General features: G+C 45.4%; 1 protein-coding gene and 1 long non-coding RNA gene across 5 annotated transcripts in view; one reads left to right on the plus strand and one right to left on the minus strand.

The window, feature by feature from the left end:
• The window catches only part of LOC142786321 (uncharacterized), a 286,022-nt gene extending 268,570 nt beyond the window's left edge, over window positions 1-17,452 (plus strand). For all 4 annotated transcript variants that reach the window (XM_075883956.1, XM_075883957.1, XM_075883958.1 and 1 more), the window contains one exon: window positions 911-17,452. The gene's annotated coding sequence lies outside the window, so the exon portion shown is untranslated. The remainder of the gene's footprint in view (window positions 1-910) is intronic.
• Window positions 17,453-18,021: 569 nt separating this feature from the next.
• On the minus strand, window positions 18,022-25,068 carry LOC119163305 (uncharacterized). The gene is made up of 4 exons (XR_012889008.1): window positions 24,628-25,068; window positions 24,328-24,541; window positions 23,696-23,890; window positions 18,022-23,637 (listed from the first exon to the last, which is right to left on the minus strand). It is a non-coding gene; the product is annotated as an uncharacterized LOC119163305 (long non-coding RNA).
• Between the last annotated feature and the right edge of the window lie 20 nt (window positions 25,069-25,088).

A 25,088-nucleotide genomic window follows, 5' to 3' on the forward strand; every position in this document is an offset into this window, starting at 1 on the left:
ATGACTGTTCGCGTAAAAGCCAAGTTTGGGCAATGTTTTGTCAATAACAAATCCAATTCTGATTTTTTTCACCCTTTTCTGCATATGAACATCATTTAAAAAGATCCTTTATAAGCCCATTTTAAAATAATATCGTAATGGTCAAAATTAAAAAAAAATTACAAAAAGGTGGGGACATACCTTAAGTTAGTGCTCCTCTACTTTCTCAAAAACATAAATCGAAGGGCCACCGAAACACGGAGATTTTGCACTCTTTGCCAACGGTGTACTTTCTGGTACCGTTCCTCTTAGGGCGATCATCTCAATGACTGCCATGTTGGATGAACAGCCGCGCCACCTATAGGTCGTGAAAGTTGCAAAGAGCGTCCTATCTGCTGTTTGACGTCAAGCATATGGCACCGATAGCTCTGAAGAAAGTGGGCGCAGGCCTTTGTATTTTTGCTCCATTTTGGGATGCTCTCTACCACACACGACTGCAAGATTTGGTTGAAATATTATAGTGTCTGCTTTTTGCAGGGTGTGTTTTCTCGTCAAGCCCAAGGGATAGTTCAAGACAAGATATTACAGCCACTACCGCAGATAGGCTTAAGTAGATTCGAAAGGGAATAGATTGTTCTACAAATCTGTTGCACAAGGCAGTTCACTTGCATCAAATATAGCAGCAGGTATTGCCTAATACACTGCATAATGACTCTTGTATGAGTTTTCTGCTAAACATGACATGCTGTTATGTTTGATTTGTGTCATTCTTCGTGATTACTGCGAGTACCCTGTACTGTCCTCACTGAAAGATATTGCATTCTTTTGTATGAATTTTTCCGTTCTTCCAACATCTTATGTGGCAGTTGCCAAGCCTTCTGTTTTATTATCAAGTGAAAGAGAAACTTTCTTTTCTTATTTTTCTGTGCAGGCTTGCAGTTTATGCAGAGAAATTGTGGCCGGACGCCATCAAAGCTCCAGCATGTTCCCAGAGAATAACGCGAGGCTGATTCAGAGGCATGAATTTGTTCATGGGCCTGCGAGCAAAATGTATGGTTTTTAATACTTTTTTATTTGTTTTTGCCACAAGAACTGTGGGTGACACTCAGATGCATTTGTGTCACGTGGTTTCCACTTTTTTTTTTATTTGCAGCTTTTTTACTGTTGTCTGCAAAAAAAAGCATCTACAAATAATGCGTCACAAAGGTAACACTTTCTGCCAAGCAGTTTGCTGTTATAAAATCTAAAAAAAAGTTTCTTGCTTTGAGGAGGCATAGTGGAATCTCACATTCTATATATAATATCCTTGAATGACCATTGCATCCTTCAAGCTTGCATCTGGACGGTTCGGCTTGTTCTCGTTCCTAAGGCTATATTGTGGGTTTAGCACAGGCCCTTCAACAGCATGCCTTCTTTTCTCAAGGCGTTGGAGACTGTATATTCTGAAGTTCTTGTGATGGCCTTCTTCGCTTTCTTGCATTTAGTGTAGATGTTATGAGTGTGCTTCTTCGATCTCAAGTCGGAAGTGCCTTAAGTTCACTTCTTTGACTTCATTTTAATCTCTTAGAAGTTGAGAAGAAAGTTTTTTTTGTGAACACTGCCCATATTTTTACCGTATTTTGCAACTACTTCCGGTTCTTTCACAGGGAATCCAGGCGCTTAGATTTCCCAGACTATTTCTAACTTCCTTTTCATTACTGATACTGATTCTTCTCGGAAGTGGTGTAAAAAAGACGCAGAGTTAAAGTAATTATCAAAATAAAGCTGATAATTACATCCAAGCGAAACTTTTTTGAACATTGGACCGCAGACTAAAAAATCAGTGAGACAGTATTTTTCACTCATCATTAATCATGCTTGCCTCATTGTGACATATTCTAATGTAATCAGAAAAGTTGAGCGACTTGTCAGCCAGATAACAAGTTGAATGCTGTCAACTTCTTTAAATCAAAACTTTTGACAAGTTACTGGGTTATAAGAATAAACAGCAATAGGTAAACAAGTTGAAAGAGCACTTGTTACCGTGAAAAAGTGTTGCTAATTCTTGGGCAGATAAAGGTAAACTGAAGCGAGAACTCCGGGTCTTCTTCGCACTCTGGCACTGGGAGGTGGGGGAGGAGGAGCAGCGACTTCACCCATGCTGACACTCCACACATGGCGAGGAGTTCCCGGAACCATTAGCAACCAAAGGCACCCCGCTGCTCAACAATGATGCCACGCAGAAAACTAAATGCTCACAGGCACTCTCATGCACACACACACAGAGCCCCGGCACTGTTCAGTGTGGCAAAGCGGGCAGCGCTTCTATAAGCTGTGCACTCTGTGTGTAGAACTAGTGTCAGCTTCCGTTGCTGCCATGTGAGGTGTCGGCTCCAGTTGAACACCACTGCAGATCATAGATATGAGAACGTCTTCATAGTCTCATTTGTGACTGCCTTGACCACTATCTTTCGCACCATTCCATCTTGACTGGGCGAACTTCTGTCACAACTCCTACTGGCGAGTCACTGCGGGCAGTCTGGTTAACCTCTAAACAAAAAGACGTCCCCTTTCTGTAGGTGAGGCTTTGCCATTGCTGCTAAGTTGAGAGGAAGGTGATGTGCCAGTGTTTCTTGTTAGCAAGGCTGTTCACTTGTTGCCAGCGCTACTTGTACAGGTTACTAGCATTCGCTTCTACGTGAACTGATGAATTGTTTTTCTGTATGAAAAGCTGCTGGAGTGAGAATATGGGTATCTTTTGGGTCATATGATAGGAGGGCTGAGGGCCTGGCATTGCTGATGGAGAGCGCTTATGTAATGAAGGTAGCAAGCCAGTCATGCATTAGGTGATTGTACTAGTTCTGAATGAGCATGGAGCCAAAAATGTAGCGTGTGATGCCAAGTATCCGCTTCCTGACTCATATGAGAAGCATGTGGTGAGTTAACTCCCCAAGTGCAGCCGCTTTCTCTAAAGAAGTTGCCAGTGTCTGAACGATCGTGGCGCTTGGCAATAATTCTTAGTTCTCTGCAAGCTCTGACAAAATTTTCACAGTTGGGACATGACCGGCAGACCTTCCAAAAGACCGACTACCCCAGCCGGTCTTTTGGAAGGTCTGCCGTTTGTAAAACGCAACATCATGACCGAGCAGATGCACCTGTCTCCTCCAATTACCCAAAAACTAGTCATACGAATTGCGCCCCATTAAAGTGTCTACCTTAGTGTCGCACGCAATCACGACAGTGATCCACAAGGTGTGTCGAGACATGGTGCCAGCCTGGGATTATCAGAGAGTTCCTTCTGTCAACTGGAATGTCTCCTTTGTACAAGCAGCCGCCGACAGGAAACAAACCGCATGTGCAGAGAAAGGGGTCAAGCTTTCGAAGGGAGCCATTTTGACTAGGAAGTGACTTCTCATGAATACAGTGTGTCTTTTGAATGAAAGCACCTTGGTGCACTGTTTTAGTTGTGACAGTCTTGGACCTCAATAGCACCTGCAAACCACCTGCCTCCAGCTGGGGCTCGTTTTCCTGCTGAGGACTGGCGACAGTGCTATGTAGTGATTGCCAGCTTAAAAACCCAGTAAAGTAATTTTATCCTGGACGTTTGTTACGTGCCCATTGGTAACTATGTGCTGGTCCCAGTCCTCAGTTTTTTTCATGATCAAGATCCACGAGGACAAAATCCTTTGTGGGATCTGTGTTATGCCCCAAAAAATCTGGTGGCATGAACCAGTTTGTGCCCATAAGCTGCGTCGCTGCGACCATTCTCATGACATTGCTTGCTGGGTTTTCGTCAGCTCAGGCGCTCTTTCACTGTTCCAGCTCCATGCTCTTTCAAATGCCTTGGACACTGTTATCTACATACACAAGAAGCCACCTGGCCTTATTCAATATATATATTCTAATACCACCTTGCTGTCTGTGTAGAATACAACAGAGTCCAGCTGAAAGTCTTAATAACTCTTGTAGGATGAAATCAGCCATTGCAACTGCGAACATTACAGCACACAACTCAAACCTTAATATGGTGTGATGTGGCTAGGGGTCAGTTTAGCCTTTCCGATAACAAATCTAATGTGTTTGCTTTCATCTTTGTTTAACACATGCAGGGTTCTATGACTTTCATAAACACATGCGAAAAGACATGAAGTTGTGCTTCGTGTACAGCATTGGTGAATGTTCAGAGACGCCGAGTAAAGACATGAGTATGGCTTGTAACTTCAAGAAGCCCTTTATTCGTCTTTGCTTCCCACGCTATATGCTTGATGTAAAGTGGCGCTTGCATGCTCACAAAGCACTCTGCGTCTATTGCAATGCATACAATCATGCGATTCGAAGGTTGTGTAATGCATGGAGTAAGGTTTTCGAGCCCTTCCACTGTCACCACTTGTCCTCTGAGAGAAGAGTGTCTCATTCATAGCCTTCTGTAGTCATCTTGAGACGTTAGTGCTTTCCTTGCACTGTGACTGTAGCTAAAGAACCATCAGGTCGCAGGGGCTATTGACCATTGACAACACTACTCTGCGAGTATACGGTCTGTGTAGAAGTGGTGCTTGAAAAAATAAACATACGTTCATACGTCACATACGTCCCAAAGCAAGCCATGGCTTCTCTGTGTGGGCAATGGGTCAGCTCTGAAGTTGGGGTGTTGGAAACATCTCGCGTGGTCCTAAGGCAAGAGTGAGAGTCAAACGTTTTGCCAGTTAAACGCTATTTTATGCAGCTGAATATCAGCAGTTTCATGCATATATTATGTCGTCTTTAGCAAACCAGTGGCGTCCTCTATCATTGGAAGCGACTTCAGGGCGTCAATCACAAAAAGGTCTCTTTTGATAAACTTCTTTGCGTCTTCTCAGAACTGCTGAGCAGCCTTGAAGGTGTTCGACAAGGACTACAGGTACCGTATACAGTCAAACCTAGTTATAACGAAGTTGAAGGGGGAGTCGTAATTACTTCGTTATAACCATTAGTTTGTTATAGCCAATATCCATTTCTACCGACAATTAGCCAGCAAGAGAGAATGTACTCACCACCGAATATCACAGCAGCCCGCCGCGCAGAGAAAAACGGCCGTCGGAAGGCAAAAAACTAGCAAAATAATAAAGAACAATGCACTTTATTTCCGCCAAGTTCAGCACACCAGCTGGCAGATCACTTCGAAGAAAAATAGTCCTTGATAGACTTTTGCCGACTATTCTTCAAGCGGGTGACTGCTCTTTCAGCGGCAGCCGCTATTTCAAGTCCGTCCTCACCGTCATCATGAGCACCAAAGAAGCGGCGCAGCAGGTCTGTCGCATCCAGCGCTTGCGCGGGCGTCGGTACGTCGGGTTCGTTAGGCTCCGGGGTGTCAACACATTCGTCACTGTCATCATTATGCACCCCCGTCACCGCGCGCACAATTTCCGCATCTGACAACTCTTCGGTTGTCACCGCGTCAGCATCGGCACCGACGTACGTGCAGAAAGTGTCGCAGTCAGGCACAACGGCACAACGCCGGCGTCAAGGAGAGCGTCCCACGATGTCTGGGCCTGGTCGCCCGCGGCACCCTCACTGGCGACATCACCGAGATCTTCGCTGGGCTCTCCGCTGCTGACGCCAAATGAGGCATGCCGGAAGCAGTTGGCGATCGTGCTTGCCGTGACGGCAATCCAGGCAGCTTGTAACATCTCGATCGCCATGTACAGGTCGATCGTTGTCTCGCGCTTCATGCTCATATTGAGCAAAATGCGGTCGATGACACGCTTGCGGTAGCCCGACTTAAAGTTCATGATCACCCCTTGATCGAGGGGTTGCACAACCGCAGTAGTGTTAGCCGGCAAAAAGCACAGCTCAATGTTTTTTAATACAACGGTAGTGTGGTGGGCCGCGCAGTTATCCAGGACGAGGCATATCTTGCGGTTCTGCTTGCCCAGCCGCTCGTCCCACTCACGCAGCCATTGTGCAAAGATCTCTCTCGTCATCCAGGCCTTGTGGTTGGCCACATAACTCACTTGGAGTTTCCGCTTTCCTTTGAAGCATCGTGGTGATGCACTTTTGCCGATCACGAGGGCCGGCACCTTTTCGGACCCGTCCATATTCGCACAAAGTAGCACGGTCACACGGACCTTGCTCTGTTTACCGCCCTGGTAGCGGTCACCTTTGAGGGCCAAGGTTTTTTGCGGCAACATCTGATAGAACAGGGCAGTCTCATCTGCGTTGAACAAATCCCTGGGGCTGTATTTTTCGAGCAGCTGCCCAATGTTCTTCTTGATCCACGCCACTGCAGCTTCGCGGTCCACAGATAGCGATTCCCCGCTGACAGCCCTGCCGACGATGTCGTGGCGCTCCTTGAAGCGCTGCAGCCAGCCGTCACTCGCCACAAAATCATCGTGCCCCATGATGCACGCGAAGTTCCTTGCCTTCTGCTGCAGAAGTGCCCCGCTCACAGGAGTGCCGCTTGCTCTGATTTCTAAAAACCAGTTGAACACCGCCTTCTCGACAGCTTCGAAGGCGGGGGCTCGCAGCTTCATTCGGTCGCCTTTGACGCCACGTGCGACAGCGTCGGCAATAGCTTCTCTCTTGCTTAAGATCGTTGACAGCGTGCTCAACGATATGCCGAAATCTTCGGCCACTTTTTTTTTCTTGACGCCGGACTCAACGGCTCTCAACATTGCAGACTTCTGCTCAATTGTGATGATTTTGCGCTTACGTTTGCCGTTGTCCATGTCTAGCGGCGGAGGGGTGTTGCTCTTCCACAGCGAACGACAAGGAACCAAGCACAAAGCAGTGGTGGTAACTTTTGGGGGGCCTAAGTCGCCAGAACGCTTCCTAAAAGTCGTCAATTTCAGCCAAAAGTCGCTAAGTGATGATGATGATGACGTTTTTCCTGAGTTTTTAGTTTTCGACTGGATAAAGCACGTTAAGGGATTATTTTTAAACAATGATTTAAATAAATTTCTGCTGTGGTGAATAAAGTGAACAGTCAAAATAAAATAATCATTTCTAGTGTCGGACTGCGCTGTTCAGTTTTGGTCTGGACAAGCAACTCTGGGTCTGCCGGGAGACGTGGATTGCGCGGAATAAACTTCTAGGTCTGAACCACAGATCGGAACATGGAGGAAGGAAAGACAGGAGGGAGCGTTGCGCAACTCGATTGAAGCCCACCAAGTCGGCCCAACAAGTGACCAAAACGTCAGCGCTCGCGGTAGGTTTTAGTTCTCTCGGCGCTGTTCCGTCTTTGAAACACCTCCGTGAGCCGGCCAGTCTGCGCCGAACCAGTTCATTTCGATTAAAAGCTACCGGGCGCCGTATTTCGAGGTATCGGCAAGTCTCGTTTATTGCGTGATCTCACGGCAAAAGGGCCGACTTTGTTGGCTTCAAAACGGGTTGGCTTGCCAAGGCTGGGTGCGTGACGTCATGCTCCCTCCTGTTATTTCCTTCCCCCATGATCTAGCCACCATACCCATGGGTCGGAACCCAGCGCAGCACTCTGCCGGAAATTAAGTTTTCTCTCTCTCTCTCTCCGCGAAGCAGGGGAACGCGTGGTGTGCATAAATTTTGTGCATGCACGCCACGCACGCTTTTTCTGCCTCATGAAGGTACTGCAATTCCACCAAAGAGCCCATACTTCGTCAATTAGCTTTCAACAATAACCTACTGCGTGCACAGCTGCTATCTAACGTTTGATGTAATATGTTACTACAATGCTAGGAACGAGTGAAACCTAAAATTATTTTATTGGACACATTGCACTCAAGAAGATCGTTTGACCAAGTATCGTCTCGTAGGGAAGAAGCATGAAGAACAAGCAAATTGAAACAGTGCCGGCCAAGATGACAAGATTTAAAACATCTGAAATGTTTTAAATATTTTCATTTTGGCCGGCGCTCTTTCATTTCGATCGTTCTTCACATTTCACTCAAGTCACTAAAGTCTATATGTCAAGCAATAGTTCCACCTCACCAGTCCACACCTCCTCGTCTGCAGACTCTCCACTGCTTTGCGCACGTGCACTACTTCTTGGCGCGAACGCTGAGGAGTACGCTTGCATGGTTCCAACTTTTCTTGTCACTGTGTCAGGCAGGTCATAGGTGTGGCAGCACTTTCCAAGACGGCGAAGTCCGCTACGAACACTTAAGACCGCATTTGTGCTGGCAGTGCTGAGAGAATTTCTGAGTTTTGTCTTAACCACGCTTAGTTGGCTAAAAACTCTTTCCACTTCTGCGTTTGAGTGCGGCAAGGAGAGCACATCAACTGCGAGCTGCGCGACCTCGTGAAACGGGTTCGAGCCAGCTGCATCACGGTACGCAGTGGCCTCGGACCAAAATGCAATGGTGTCGGTGGTGTTGGCCCAGCCCACCAGGGTCAGCTTCTTCCACTGCGCGTTCACGAGATCTATCTCGTTTGGTTGAACACCGAAATGTTCCGCCAGCTCCGTGATAGGCTCCTTGAGTACTCGCAAGCATGCTCCCACAGACAGCCGTGCCATGCCCTGCAATATCTTGAAGTTCGATGGCAGACGTTGCCGGAGCTCATTTGACAGCTTTACTGTGAAATTAACGCATCGCTGGCGCACAAAGTCAACTTCAGGACCAGCTGGTAGCGTGCTCGCCAGTTTCTCGAACTCGTATCCCAGGTATGGCTTGGGGTCCAGGTGACCATCGATAGGCTGGCGCAGCGGATCTATCTTCGCCGTTGGAATGAGCACTTTGCTGCAAACCATCTTAATTAGGAGCGTGAGGTCTTCAAGAAGCTTTGCGGGATCCGCGTCGTTCCTCTCGTAGGCCTTGTTTGTACGCTGAACTTCTCGTAGCATTGGTCGAAGGTAGAGTAGATAAAGCTTATTCAGCGGATCAGAGTACATCTGATACAGGAGCTCTGCGGTGTAGCATCCTTCCGTTGATCTGGCTTGTTCGAAATGTTTCAGCAACATGTCCCATTGATCGAGGACTCTGACGACCGCTGGCTCCAACGATATCCATCTGGTATCGCACACCCTTGGAATTGATAGTGGTTCTTCCCCATCGCAGAGGCTACGGTAAAGTTGACTGTACGCGGCTTTACGCTTTGAAGAATGGGAAAACCACATGTGGGTTTCGCGCACCAAGAAGTCCACATTCCTGGGAAGCGTTCCCTGAACAGCGTGGGAAAGTGCGAGTTGCAAAGAATGGCAAATACACCTTACCATTATCAAGTTCGGGAGTTGCCACTCACGCTTAATTGTCTCGAAAATACCGTTGTTGACACCCGTATTCACCGAGGCGTTGTCAACTCCAATGCCGAGGAGACGCTTCTTGTCAAGTCCCATACGCGTGAGGAGGTTTTCCAATGCCCTGACGATTGTCACAGCTGTGCCATCGTCCAATTCGATAAGCGCAAGAAACGTCGTCACAATGCTCTTCCGAGCAGCACTGAAGTATCGCACCACCACACCCAGTAACTTAGTGATCGAAATATCTGTACCCTCGTCGATTATCAGGCTGTATTTTGAGTCACCGATGTCAGCCACCAAGAGATCCACGAAATGCGGAGATAACACATTCACTATGATCTTCGTGCATTTGCGCCGGTGCATGCGCATGCCTGCTGCACTTTTGCTGTCCATGAACTGTTTCTTGCAGAGTTCTGTCAGGTGGTCAGCGGTGAGGAATGCAGTGTGCTCGCATATAAACAGACAAAGAGCTGCTTCACTTCTGCCGCAGGAAGACTCAGTTGCGGCTGAATACTGCAGTTTCTTCTGCCGAGAAGAACTGGAGTATGGTTCAGATGACTTCTTGTGCTTGGTGGTGGCGGCATGCTTCTTGATATCGCACAGCTTCGCGTAGAATTCGCTCATGCAGTAGGCGCATGATGCTTTTGTTCTTTCGCTCTCCACAGGACGTAGCCAGCCTTTAAACTCGGGCAGTGATTCCCAACTTTTTCGATAATGCTGCTCATACTTTGGAGGCATGATTAAGCTAGAGCGAGCGAGTCGGCACGCTACACCTAGTCCTTGAGTGTACTGGAAATAGAGATGTGTCGCTCAGGAGTGAACGAAATCTTTTGAGCGGCTGTTTTTTCTACAGAACGAGTGATCTGCGGCTCAGTGAGCCATGGTGAAGCAACGCTACCACGTGTTGTAGGTTGAACCGGTTGAACCACTTCGTTTGAGTTCGTGTTCTCTGAAGGGGTACGCTGGGTAGACCCCCGCAGAATCGGCCATGAACATGCCCGGATTTCAGAACCCGAGGAGCGAGAGGGATGGTGTGAGAGATAGGCTTGCCGATGCTCGCGGAAGCACGTGGCGCACAAGTGCGCATTCAGAACTTTTAGCATGGGTATGGTGGCTAGCCACCATAGCATGGGTGTGCATTAGCGAGGGGGGGGGGGGAGACATCCAGGCTCCAGCAGTGACGAGCGCAGGCATCGTTTCTTTCGAGCTGCCTGCATAGACAAGGTATTCGAAATTCCAGGAGGAAGGGGCAAAGGCCAGCTTTCCTGTAGCTTCCTCTCCATCCTTGTATTTTCAACGAAGCGAAAAAAAGCGCTTGGTCCGTCTCTTTCACTGTCCGGTGTTCCGCGCAGTTTTTTTTTTTCGCTTCGTCGATCATGTACCAACCAGCCCAAAACAGCCAGGTGGCCACATTGCACGCACGCTAAAGATCGCAGCGGCTCAAGAAGCTCGATCCTGTGTGCCCTGGCCTCATTTTTGAAGCTCGTTCCGAGCATTCCCCAGTTCTCATTAGTTTCCTAATATTCTATGTCTGTTTTAAAGGACCCCTGACACAAAATTTGGAAGCTTGGTGTGCTTGCGACGTTTGAGACTCTTGCATGCACTTCTTAACGATTATTAGGGGTGAGTGCTGCCTGTAAAATATTTCAACTTGGTTTTAAAGCGAAGGTGTGTGCTCATCCGAGTATTCCGGTAAAATCGACATTTTTTGTGGTTTTACGTAGACAAAGGCTCCCCTTGCGTGGTTGCAGAGGTCAAGCAAGTATTGTGGGCATCGGAGATTCCGAGAACGTTTTCGGGGTGAGTACAATTCGCCGACTGGCTCCCGGCGAGGACTATTGTTCGTCACCCCTCTCGCTCTGTTGTCGGGCTGCTCTAAGGTGGTTTTCGCTGCTTACGCCAGGAATGCTCTTCTTTTTCCTGAGGGGAACACGCTCAACGCACCCACATCGTTCTATTCTTCCCCACTCTCGGGTCACCCTATTTGGAAACCGCACGTTCAGCGTCACCGAAGCTTGAGCGCATGTAGTCTCAGGCACTGCCCCGCTGTGCGGCGCTAGTTTCTTATGGTATCTAGGCGGGCGTTTTGAACTGAAACAAAATCGTCCTCAATTAACGATGCTAGCATCAATTATACGATGCGTTAGAACATTTACGATTGAATTTTGGCATTACTAGACGCAAAGCTACGGATTACTGTAAAAAAATGTCGAAAACAAAACTTTTCCTGTCAGTAGTCCTTTAAACATTCAATTTCAACTTTTCAAAGTCTCCAAAAAAGTCGCTAAGACTCCAAAGTGATAAAATTGTCGCTAGCACGACTGAAAAGGCGCTAAATTTAGCGACTTTCTCGCTAAGTTACCACCACTGGCACAAAGCCAACAGAGCCGCAATCTCCGCCGACCCAGCGTGGAGCTGAGGGAAGGAGGAGGTCAGATGCGCGGGCGGGTCAACGAGTTCCACAGGAGAGGGGAGGTCGGCTGACGCGCACGCTCGCGCGAGTTGCTGCGCGGGCGAGTTAGTTCCTGAGGAAAGGGGAGGCAGGGCGACGTGCACCCACGCGCGTGTTGGCAGGCGGCGCAAGGCGCGAGTTTTGAATTACCGCTGCCGTGATGGGACGTGAACCGGCGCGCGCTATAAGATATTGAATTCACGTATACCAAAATGATCAGTAAATGCTCGTTGTGGTCAAAGAATGGTTCGTTATATCCATTGTGAGGAAATTTTCGCTTCGTTAAAACGAGGTTTTAAATACATGGGCGTCTATGGGAATTTCAAGGGGAATTACAATTGCTTCGTTATATACATTAGTTCGTTATATCCCGCTTCGTTATAACGAGATTCTACTGTATGGCAGATTGTATGAAATATGTTAGAAAGGTATCAGACCTTTTTCTTTCGAGCACCCGATGTACTTGAAACAAGCACGCTTGCGTCAGCCGAACTTGAACCTTCGTGCTCATGCATGGATTTTTTTCCCGCCTGTCAATAGCATCCGTCATTGAGACGCAGCGTTTGAGTGAGGTAGTGTGCAGTGCTCTCATCTGTTTTTCATCGCAAAGAAAATGATGGAGCGACTGGAGGAGGGCTACTGTATTAAATTTTGCCAGAAACTGGGTGACAACCAAGTGGAAACTATTTGGAAGGGCATGGCAGCTTTCAGTCAGGACGCTAGGAGCCGCACACAGATTAAGGAGGGGTATAACCTGTTTAAAGACGACCGCACATTGGTGGAAATTGAGCCACGCTTCGGTCTGCCATCAGCATGCCGAAATGACCAAGTCATTGCCAATGGCTGATTCCACGAGAGATCGACACGGGTCCAAAAGTTGATATTTTGGATTTCGTTGAGTATTTTATATTTCGTGCACCTCTCATCAGGTAGCCCGAAAGTCAACTTTGTTTTATGATTAACGGCATAACTTAAGAGAAAAAATATATCAAACTTCAGCAACGTGGAGGCACCAATTTCATCACCTGTCATTTTCGAAAATTGCAGATGCTATAAAAAGACAAATATTTTCGTTTCAAGGAAGATGTTTGTTTCCTGAAATGTATGTCTGATGAAGAATGAATTCATACGGTTTCAAGTTTGTAGACCGAAAGAAAATAGCTTTTATAAATGTCTAATTTTGCGACAGTTCAAAATAAGTTACGTATTGCCCATTTTTTTTCTTTGAAAGTATTGCAAGCAGCATTTTCAAACTTGACATGTGTCAACAAGATAGTGTGTTCATTAGGTACATAAATTATTGTTGCCGTAGGGCAAATGTAAATTTTTATATATTGCCTCAAAGTTCTCATATTGGCAAAAGTGTACTCCACTAAATCTTAAATAATAAAAAAAAACCCCATCTTCGATTTTTCTTAAAATCTCGTAAATAGACAACCGAAATCCATCATAGAGTAATATAGAAAAACATGTTGCATTATTTTGTTTTTAGTGACAATATTCGTGGTACAAATCAGAGCTTTTCGAGAATGCGCTGATAAGTTGAGAAATCTAGAAATCGGAACGGAAAAGTGGCAAAGAGCTTCAAACGCGAGTAAAAGTGACCGCATTTGGTGAAGAAAGACTGTTTTAGCAGATAAGAGTAACTATTTTGAACACGATATTTTACAGTATCTGAATTCACTCTTACACGTAGAGCACTGAGACTTCTAATATGTGGTGCCTCTCCATTACTGACACACAGATGGAGCTGCTGTGATGGCCATGTGTTTTGAACACGTTGGGTATGAGACTTGATTGTTAAATGAGTTCATAAAGGATTCATAACAAATTTTTATCATTTGGGGCACGAAGACTGCCGCATTAGACTGAAGAACACGCTTTAGGGCAAGTTGTCATCCGTCGTCTGCTCTACAGATGAATTGCTGTGCGCCGCATCTTGGAGGCAATGCTTTAGATTATATGGTTCAAAGTAGGGACAAAGATTACGCCTCCCGTAATTTTATCGACAAAAACATTGTGAAATTCATTTTAACCTACTATACTTCAGTTTTGCATTCGCACTGCGGATACTTGTGCACACTGTTTTACATCTGCTCTCATTAAAGGTGAGAGACTGGAAAAGGCGACAGATAGATCACTTTCCTGCTGCTGGTTTCACGCATAGTTGCATTGCCAGTCATTTGGGCCTCAAGGAGCATGGGGATTGCTGACCACTTCAGCCGGGATAGAGTTTTTTGTTCTGATTACCTCATGTTGCATAAAAATAAAATACCTTATCAAAGAAACTTCCGCAAGGTCGGCCTGTTTGCCCTGCAGAAGCTTTTGCCGAAAGCTGCCTGCCATGCATATAACAACGACCACGTCTGCCAGAACTGCTTCAGACGCCTCAGAGATATGCCGTCTTCGTCTAGTGGCTTCTCAGCTGAAACAGCTGATGAGTTTTTGCCCGAAGAAGAAAAAGGCAGAAGTCAAGAGCGGTGCATAAACACGCCTGAAGCAGAATTTAGTAGCAATTCTATAGTAACCCTGAAATGTCACCGTAACGTGTGTAACCGCCACTTTCAACCATCAGATCTAAAATGCAGTGTGTGTGCTCAGTGATTCAAGAACTTCAAGCAAGCCTATGAAGCGTGTTCTTCGTATAAAGAGCGCATGCGTTTGTTGACGCTGTTGCCGAGCGATATGGAGCGCTGAAAACTCCAAGCGCTTATACCAAACTTGTCAGCTTACATGATATACAGATCCCGACGCTGGCGCGCAAAACTTGGAATATGGTTAGCACCAAATGCGGTAAAAAAGACACGGCTGAACCCAATGGACGTCGAGGCAGCTATGGCTTACTACTCCAAAGATGAGTATAGCTGCTCTCGGCAGAGTCCCAACAAAAAAGATGTATCTGTTATCATTGACGGAAAAAAGGAGCTTGTTTCGAAAGGTTTATGACCCGTTCGGTGCGAGAGGCTTACTGTCTCTTTACAGAAGCTGATCCGAACACGTCTATTGGGCTCTCAAAGTTTTATTCACTGAGGCCGAAGTGACTTCACCTTGCACCACACCAAGAAGTGTGCCTTTGTATATACTGCGCTAATGCCACGGAGTGTGTTTCTGCCCTACAAGACGCCACCGATGGTGCCTACACGGCGGACTTCTTGAAAGAATTGTCTTTGCAGCTCCCCTACAAGTGATTGTTTTTTAGGCCATTGTGACATGTTTAGGAATCCCTGAAGATATTGAGGTAGCCTATGCAGTATGGGAAAATGGCGATCTAGTAAAAAAAACAGCCCAGGTAAGTGCTTTTCTGCGAGAGCTAAGTCTATGGTTCGTGAAGTGGATTACCCATGATTACATAAGATACATTCAAGAATCAGCTATACGCTAGGCGAAAGAGAACCAAGAAAAAGAATCTTGCATTTTTCACTTGGATTTCGCCGAAAATTGGACAGCCATTTTACCAAAAAAGGCACAGTCTTATCACTGGCACAACAGACAGGTGTCTATATTCACGTGTGTCGTCACAAGGAAGCAATCAATTCAAAGTTTTGCCGTCATCAGTGATGTCACATGCCATGATGCTGCACATGCCTGTTTTGCTCTACAAATAATTCACAACTATATGAAGGAACAACTTAAGCCTGACACGCATGTTATTTATGTTTCTGATGGTGCCAGCAGTCACTTCAAAAACAAGTACGAGCTGTTCGAGTTATGTCAGAAGGATCATATATCAACAAAGTAGATTTTTTCGGCCACAGACAGGACATGGCAAGAACTTTTGTGAAGGCGTTGGTGGCCTACTAAAGCATCATGCTACGCTCTACAACCTCAGAGCGGCAAGCTCAGCTGTGATTATGTCAGCATCCCAATTGGTGGCGCAAATGAGCACAAAGCTCAATAATGTCAAGCTGCTGTGTGCAAATGTAGACGAGCTAGAAACATTTCGTCAGTTTAAGAAGAGCCAGTGGAAATTGTTGCCACATGTTCCAGGCATACGTTCTAGGCATGTTTGGCTAAGCACATCTGAGGGCACTTGTCGTGTTTTGTTAGTGTCACGTTGTGGTGTACACGTATCCCGAAGGAGTACGGCCACCAGCGTGGGTCCGGTCTCAGCGAGCCGCAGGGCACGCGTTAACCGTCGCCGTGGCGGGAAACACGATACTGCTCAAGTCGCAACACTTTATTGTGGCAACACCAAACGCAGTACAGCCCGTTGCAAAAAGGCGCGGCGGGAAAGCAAGTAGGCTTATCCACGCCACGGGCACAAAGTACTACACAGGGGTGCCACGAGCACGTCTCCGCGGTAAAGGTAATCCACGGAGACACCGGGACAAAGGGGCCCGGTTGCTCGAGCGAGGGCAAAGGCGCTCGCGTTGGCTTCGAAGGGAGACGGGTCGGCGTAGCTAGGCCACGCACTAGGACACCGTACTGCCCTTCGGCCGTGAGTACGCAGCGGGGCAACACAGCGGGTGAGCGTTCGCCTCGGGCGCGAGGCGCCGTCAGCGAAGTCCGACGAGCCGCGAGCGACGGGACTCGACGGACGGAAAAGAATGCGTGGCTCACCGTTTGAAGTCCCGGACTGTACTCCCGCTCCCGACGCAGCGCGCGAAAACCTCTGTTGGGAGTCCCCGCGCGCGGCGCCACCGTCAACATCCGCTACCGGGTGAGGGAGTTAAACGTCACTCCGCTCTCTCAGCGCGGCAGACAGCAACGGAGGGCAGACATGTCGGGACATGAGAACGGCAGAAAAGGCGGGAAAGCCCGCTTAAAGGCAGCGGGCCAGCCTCAATTCCCACATCCCCCTCTCCTAAATTTGCCCTTTACCGGTCTGAAAAAGGCAGCCGGGCGTCACCCATGCAGTTAAAATGACACTGCTATGAGCGACAGCTAACCTCAGTCCAGCCCTGCTACTGCTGCTAAAAAAAATGATTACAAAGGAGAAACATAAACATAAATAACAAAATAAGCACATAACACTATAAAACAGTTGCGAAAGGGAGCACAGAAAAGTGGGATTAGTGTTCGTGGTGCTGAAGCGGGAATAGCGTCCACTGCGCGGAGGGGCGGAAAAGGGCGTGACAGTGTCCGCTCTGTGCGACCCAGTTAAAAAAAACAATTGGAACCAATTGGAAATATCAATGGGTCCAAATGGAAATAGTCATTTCCAATTGGACCAATTCGTATAACCAGCAGGACCAATTGGAATCTTCAAATGGTTCATCTACTTCCAATTGGGCCAAATGGAATCTCCAATTGGACCATTTGGAACAATTGGAATTGCCAATTGGTCCACTAGGATCAAATGGTATAACCAAGAAGACCAATTGGAATTTTCAAATGGTTTGCCTACTTCCAATTGGGTCATTTGGATTGCCAATTGGATATGCTCACTCCCAATTGGGCCAAATGGGATTTGCAACAGGGCCAACTGAAAAAAAATGAATTGTCAAATGGTTCAATTGGATTTGTTCACTTGCATTTGGGTCAAATGAAATTTCCATTTCTAACTCAGCCATGTGAAACAATTTAATTGAAAATGGTTCAAGTGGGTTTACTCATTTCCAAGTGGACCAAATGGGCTTTTTTTCAACTAGGCCATTTGAATAATGTGCAAATGCCAAATGGTTCAATCAAAAATGGTTGCTTTTAGTTGGGCCATAAGCTTCCCTTGGAAATTCGCATGCACAGTTTGGTCAGAAACTTGGAGTCGCTTTGAACTGTTCCGTTCATTTACTTGCAAAATGTTAAAAAATTCCAAGGGTCTATTATACCACTGCTAAGATGACCTGAAAGTGCTAATTATTAATGTTGTTTTAAGGACATATGTCAGAATCCATCGAACCGTTCGGCTTTTATCTCATTTTGTGCTTGTCAAGTCTCTTTTAGCATATATTGTACAACTTTTTGGCCCACCACACAATCTACTAGGTTTTTAGTCAGTCCGTTGAGCGCCCCTTCGGCATTTTAGTTCTTCGTGGGCACTAGCAGGCCAAATGACACTAATGGCATTTTTTAAAAGTTTTGAAAGCCACGTAAGTTCCGCAAAGACAAACTAAGTTACACAGCTCATGTGCATGGAGCTACTCTTGCGAAAAACAGCATTATATCCTTTTGTCATGCATGCACTACAGGGAACTTTATTCACAGCTTTGCGTGCCTCGGGATAGTGAGAGCAGTGCAAAAATGTTTTTGCTTGAATGTGATTACAGCTAGTTTTATTCAAGGACACTACAATAGATTAGACCTTTTTTCTGAAAAAATGTTTCTTGGTACAATTATTGCAAACATAAGGCAGTTACATCAATCTAAATGGTACAGCTGAAAATAGAGCAGTGCAAATTTTTGGCATATAACACCGAATTAATATTCAAAGGCCATAAGCAGTGGAGGCAGTTTCAGGCATGTATATAACAAAAGCACACAATCAGGTCACACAAACGTTTATTAGTACAAAAAGTACAACAAAAGTAAGCAGCAGACACTCCCTTTGTATCTATCTTGGTGCATTTTTTTCACAACACTTGCAATACAACATCAAGGTTCCAGAGCAATGAAACTCAATCACCAATACTAGTAAGGTGTTGTCGGCAAAATCATTTTTCACTGAACTTCAAGCAGTAGCAATTGTATGCCAGAACAACAAGAGAATTAAAACAGTCCTCCCTATAAAAATACGAATGAACATAACACAAAAATTTTCATTCAATTACTGCAGTTTAAACCTGAGCCCCCATGCTTTTAAACAAATGCCTTAAAGGGGTACTGACACAAAAACATTGGCCTCGCATTTTTCAGCTGCAATGTGTTGCTGGGGGCCTGTTAGTCATGACACGACACATAATTTGCTGCAGCACGGGACAGATAATTACAGGCCCCTGACAATTGACCACTTTCAGTATCAGTTTGAAAGAGCTCCAAAAAACGAGAAGCCACCAGGGGCAACTATCGCTACCTAGAGTATGCAGCTCTTGATCAAGTCAGCACAAAGAACTGTGACACACTTCTGTACAGTCCACATCAAGAATTACTTTCGAATAGTAAACCTGACTGCAATGTCGCCAAACACAAAACTTTCAAAGCGTGTGCCACAGCGAAGCACTCCCAAGCAGCCGCCAAGAAGTATAGACTCCGATAACAAACGCAACAAAAAAGGCAGCTATGATGTCATCATAACTTGTTTTATTGACTGCAGCATGGTGACTGAAGGGAAGTAGGGGGTCTTCAAAGGTTTCCCTTCGAGGGTGTCAGTGGCAAGATGCAAACTTCCAAAATCGATTTAAAATACCTTCCAACCTATATTTGCAGTTGATATTTTGCAGATGATATACAAATGCTCACGGGAATCGACCTTGCAGGCTGTCTCAGCCACAAAATTTTGTCAGGACCCCTTTAACCAGTGGGCTACAAACCCATTTTTCTTTCCTTGATTATGGTATTTAATAAAATGCATATTAAAAAAAATAGCACATACAATATGATAGTTGCAATGTTGCAATAACATAGCGACAATGAGCAGTGCTGAAATCATAATTTTACCGAACTTCAAGCACTAGCAATTATATGCAAGGACAAGAAGAAAAGAGTATATGTCACTTTGTGACTTAGGACAATCATAAAAATACAAATGAAAAAAACAACAACAAATTTTCACTCTATTAGTGCGATTTAAACCCGAGTCCCTATGCTCCCTAAGCAAATGTCTTAACTTCCTTGATTATGGCATTTCATAAAATGCACATTGAAAAAAGAATATACAACATATAATACAACAGTTACAATGACGCAATCACATAGTGACAATTAGCATACAAGCCCTTCTAAAGAAAAACTCGAATGCTCATATAATGTGCCACATACCAGTTAGGAGAGCTCTCGAGTTGTACAGAAAAAGTGGTAAGGATAAGCACTTCACCAAGATGGGATACCAGTTTTATCTAGTGTCAATTTAATCATAAATATCCTTAGCACATCTGAACCATATGAGCATGCCGAGTCCCCTCAGTGCAAAACAAATAGACCATTTTCAAGCAATCCCAGAGCCCTCGCAGGCATGGGAAGCACTATGGGAAAAGTGTGTACGTTGAATCGGTCAAACGCGCCAGCTGTTTTCGATCACCCGCTGCTCGTTGGTGCCGTGGGAGCACCGAACAAAAAAGAAAAATTAAGAGGCATCCCCAAATGTTGACTATTACATCCAAAATACTATACATGTCTGAACGCACCTGCATGTATATCTACACATTAAATGCTAAAGGAATGATACAGTCGGCACGCGAATGAATGATCACATGCCGATACATAAGTCAAAACGTGCTATCGTGAGCAGTGGGAGCTGGAACACCAAATCCATAATTATAAATGATTACTTGTTCAACGATTAACAATTAATTGTCCATGATCGGGTTTAACAAAACAGCAGAAAGGTTTTACAGTGTTTAGGTACAGTGATTATTTTATTTTAATTCACAAGTGCTCACTTCTTTGCACTGTGCAAAGAAGTGAGCACATTCTAAATGCGTTTAAAAAGGAACGGAACTAGAATTTATTTGTGAGGTTCCTTGCTATGATAATTTGCTGTTTCTTGGTACCTGATTTTAGGTTGCACGACTGGTTCATCGAAACCAGTGTCTTAATTTCATGTCAGAGCATTCGAATATTGCTAAACGAGGTATTGTAACGTCATGCTACACACGGCATCAAAAAAAAAAACTTGCTCACATAAAATGAGCAGTAGTTTCCAGCTACAAATCGATTGCCTCAAAGAGGCAGGGGATCCTGTGCATTGTTGCATCTGTCTGCAAAAATTGGTTGGCAAGGCTAAGAAAGATAAATATGGATGTACTTTGCCCGTGAATAATGAAGAAGCTACAAATATTTGAATTAATTGATATATGTAAGAGAATTTGTATCCCCTTTTTTGTCCTGCTTTTTATTTGCTCTAGTACAATCCCAACTTGTAGTTATAGTGCCAATGAAGGTTAGTAGACACGTATCGTTCGTTACACATATGGTGGAAGCCCCGCCGCGGTGGTCTAGTGGCTAAGGTACTCTGCTGCTGACCCGCAGGTCGCGGGTTCGATTCCCGGCTGCGGCGGCTGCATTTCCGATGGAGGCGGAAATGTTGTAGGCCCGTGTGCTCAGATTTGGGTGCACGTTAAAGAACCCCAGGTGGTCGACATTTCCAAAGCCCTCCACTACGGCGTCTCTCATAATCATATCGTGGTTTTGGGACGTTAAACCCCACAAATCAAATCATCACATATGGTGCAAGCAACACACACGGCCGTTCAGTGATTGTATCTTATTTTATTAAATGCGGACTATACTTTCTATAGAACTCTTCAAAATCAGAACCTCACATTCTACTCGTAGACAGTGTCAGTGGACATTGGTTCCAAATGTAGGACTGCTCGAGCGTTTCATAGGCAACAGAGTGTATCTATTTTATTTCATTTTTTGCCATAAAGGAAAACAAAAGGGGGATGACACTTCTGAGCCACTTAAAAAATCCTATAGTGAGACTGATGGAAATAGTCGAGAAGCCCTCGCAGCTGAACACTGAAGTTCGCAATTGAATTACGCAGTAATATGTTGCACCTAGCCAAATTCAAGGTCTCTAAGAAGTCCTGGAATGACGCAAGCGGTAAAGCGTGAGGCCCGCATACTTCTTGCCGTTGGCTGCTCTGGCATACCAACTTTACCCGTGAGTGCTTCCGCACTTGTTAGTGGCGATGGTGTGCTTGAAAATGGTCTATTAGAATTGCACACCAGATTTGAAAATTTACATTGTGAACGAGCTAGGCACGGGTGAAATGAATATGTTCGGGCCTACTTGCATGTGTGCACAAACACTGAAAATTTCTGATGCTGATACAAGAGTTGTTGTTGCTGCTTCTCTTTGAACCTTCACCAAATGTTCCATCACTAAGGTGCTATATTTTACTGCTGAGCAGTGGAGGCGCCTGGCTGCAATGTACACTTCGCCTTGTTTCATAAGAATTGTTTCTATAACCGCATATGATTGGTCAGCAAGGCGTACGACAGAACTGTTAGTCTTTTTTTTTGACGAGTAGTTATGGCTCGTGTATACTGTCCCTTTCATAAGCATACGGGTGTACTGCACAAGATCTGTAGAAGCATCACTTCTGTATGGGACACCCCTACCAAAAAGGCGAATGTCTTCAGCAACAACTGTCTTCTGTGTGGCTCTTTTGTCGAGCGACATACAGTAGTCAAGCACTCTCCTGTCTGTTGTTATGCTTGATAGCTTGTCGATCAAGTCCTCAACTTGATGTGCTCTACAAATTTGGTGTGGTACGCCATTTGCAGCTTTTACCATGGACTTTAATGCGCCATTGCCAGCTTCAAACGGGAATGCCGAATGCGCCCACAGTGGGCCCCAGTGCTTGACACTTTTTGCAATGTGCACAAGTTGATGTAGGTTAAATGTCATGCATTTTTTCCCATATATGGCTTCTGCCATGACGTGAAACTCCAAAAGGAGTTCTTCTGCTCGCTGAAAGTGTGACAAACTTATGTTACGTGACAGCAGAATGTGAAGCACCTCAACAAGGCAAGCCCAGTGACTGATGCAAGATTTATTCAAAATTCCTTGCAGCACTGGCAGGCTGTAGAAGAGCACCCAATTCTCAAACTCCTTGGCCTTCCACCACTTTCTTTCTTTTGTTGCTCTTGGCAACCGGCGCACTTCTCTAGGAGGAGCCAGTGCTGTCAGCCTTTCATCAATCGTTCTTTGATGCTTCCCAATATAGAAATCACACTGTGCATCAGCCATCCACATCTCTAAAAACTGCCTCGCCACTCCCAACAAAATACTATGCATATAATCGGGGACAAAACCCCAGACTATATCAAAATGTGGCAAGTTTAGAAGTGGAGAAACTGTCTTCACTCCTCTTTCAGAATGATCCTGTTGCAATGCAGTTTCTGCATCTTCCATAATTTCTTGTTCAGAACGCTCTGGTGGCTCATTCTTCTCTACTGGGTACCTGGTAGTGCCTGCAATGCGTTCCCCCTTTTGCAGACACCAGTTACACCCATAGTATGCATTAAATTGCATGACCCCTTGCATGGGGGCTCTTGCCACTGAATCAACTGCACAGCAAATGCAATAAGCCTTGAACAGCTTCGGCTGTCCTTCATGATCAAGAACAAAGCCATTCTGTGCCAAACCTTCCATTTTCTCTACAAACACATCAAGAAAAATGCTCATATCTGGCTTTTTCTTTCCAAACCAAAGAGCAGCCAACACAAGTTTGTCCCCTCTTTGCATAATGGGCACCTCATTCACCAGTAGCTGTATAGGCCAAATTGAAGTGTTGCTGGATGAAAATAGTGGTGTGCCATCTGCATTTAATGTAAAGCTAATCCTGTGCCCTTCGTCTACTGTAGCAGAAACAAATTTGCGATATAATTCTCCATCACAAATATCAGAAAGGTTACTGCTTTGACTTAAGGGCTTTGTCAGGTCAAGAAAGCTGCAATTCTTTAAAACCTTTCGAAGTTGAGAGGGGACATCCAATAGGACAAAAAATGATTCGCTGTTTACTGAGGAAGCTAGAGCCCAGCCACATTTTTGACAATGACTCGACTGAGCATAGGATTGTGCGACCTCGTGCACTGTCGAACATTTACCACAAATGAAATGAAAACTCATCTCGGTGCCATGCTCTGAAAAAAGCTTGCCAAGCTGGTATCGTGAATGTGGCAGAACAGGTCGTTCAAAAAACATGTTGACCATTTCAATCAAACTCACCATTGCTGTAAAAGACAAATTACTTTTTATGGCATGTTTAAATATCATCAAAAGCATCTCGCCTTTTGAAACGACAATCTTTTCATTCAGGACCTCCTGAAACAAATCTCCAAGTTGTGTCCTGTTTGTGTCGGCATCGGTTGACAAGTTTCCATTGAAAGGTCCCTCACTGTCTATGCCATCAGCCACATCACACACTTCACTGTTACATTCAGATAGAAACACGCCCCGAGTCACGCTGTCCACAGTATCATGTTGAGTGCCCTGCAGAAAAAATTCATTGTAAGGTTTACATGAATACAATTATTATGTGGAAGCATACCATTGTTGTAGGGTCAGTTGTGTCATCACAACTGCCAAAATCTGTGTTGTCATCATCACTGATGAAATGATTTGCACCACATGGATCATACACAGTGGCGGCACAGTCTCCACTGTAATCACCTCCATCATCTATATCTTGCAGATCTCTCTGTCGTTCACTTCGATCACCCGGAATGGCTGGCTGCGGAGATGTCTAGACAAAAAAAAAAATGCATTTAGATAAATCATAAAAATAAATAGCAAAGAATATACTAAAAACATATTTGTCTCTTGCAAATTTTTACACGACTAAAGGATATATACTGTAACTCTCTGTAAAACAAATGTTGCGCCCCCCCCCCCCCGCGCGTGCTTCTTTTTCTTTTATGAAAACCAGCTCCAAGAAAAGGACCCAAGATTTCAATCGTAACGTTGTGGTAAATGAGGCTCAACAGTTTCTCTAATTAAATTTAACTGTGCCTCTTAATTAAATTGAGCACGCATTCTCGAAATCATTAAGCCAATGCTTTAGGAAATTATGTTTGTAGGTGCACTTTCCAGCACGCGTGCACGCACCAACACAAACGTACGTACTTGTTACATTCAACGCACTGCGTACAATATTTGAGACGAAGGCATCCATCTACGTACCAGCGTTCTAGAACATAGGCTGCTCGCTCCATCGGAATCGCTGCCCATCGTCGTCATTATTCGCATGCTGCACAGCACTGTCCGCCGCCAACACCGCAGCGGCCATCGATGTCGCATTTTGCGGTACCGTGTACTCCGCTTGACCGACGGGCGGCCGCGAATCCAGCGGACCTTCATCCGAACTTTTATTGTGTGAGCCATCCTTTATGGATTCCTGCGCGGCAAGATTATTGAGATTTAACAAGGACATTTTTTGCCGATAATCTGATAGAGTCGAGACAATTAAAGAAGTTTACTTACAGTTTTAGCGAGCCGCAGCCTAGCTGATGAGTCTGTTGATCTGGGCACACTGCATACACTGCTTGGATTCAGATACTTTTTATACCTTCCGCGCTTTTTCCGTTTCTTCTGCGGTTCCATCTTGCTAATATGTGGCGGTGACCGCTATGCGCTCGTCTATGTGTAAAACTTGAATGCGCTCTGACCACCACTTGCTCTACACGCTAGATTGACCGACCCACAGAACACTTGCCAGAACACCGACCCACGCCACAGAACGACCACGCTACCACAGTCCTGCGGCCGCAAACATACCAAACATACGTTTGTTTACAATAGCTCACCGCAAGTGGTCAGTGAACGCAACCTAAAAAAGAAAACGTTTTTTTCTTGGCATTTATCACGTCACAAAAGCCGAAAAAAATTGTTTTCGACGTCTGCCGCGCTCACGGAGGCCTCCATGGCCGCGCTGCTGCGTGCAA

The sequence above is a fragment of the Rhipicephalus microplus genome, unplaced genomic scaffold (genome assembly GCF_043290135.1).
Source record: "Rhipicephalus microplus isolate Deutch F79 unplaced genomic scaffold, USDA_Rmic scaffold_22, whole genome shotgun sequence".
Taxonomy (NCBI): Eukaryota; Metazoa; Arthropoda; class Arachnida; order Ixodida; family Ixodidae; genus Rhipicephalus; species Rhipicephalus microplus.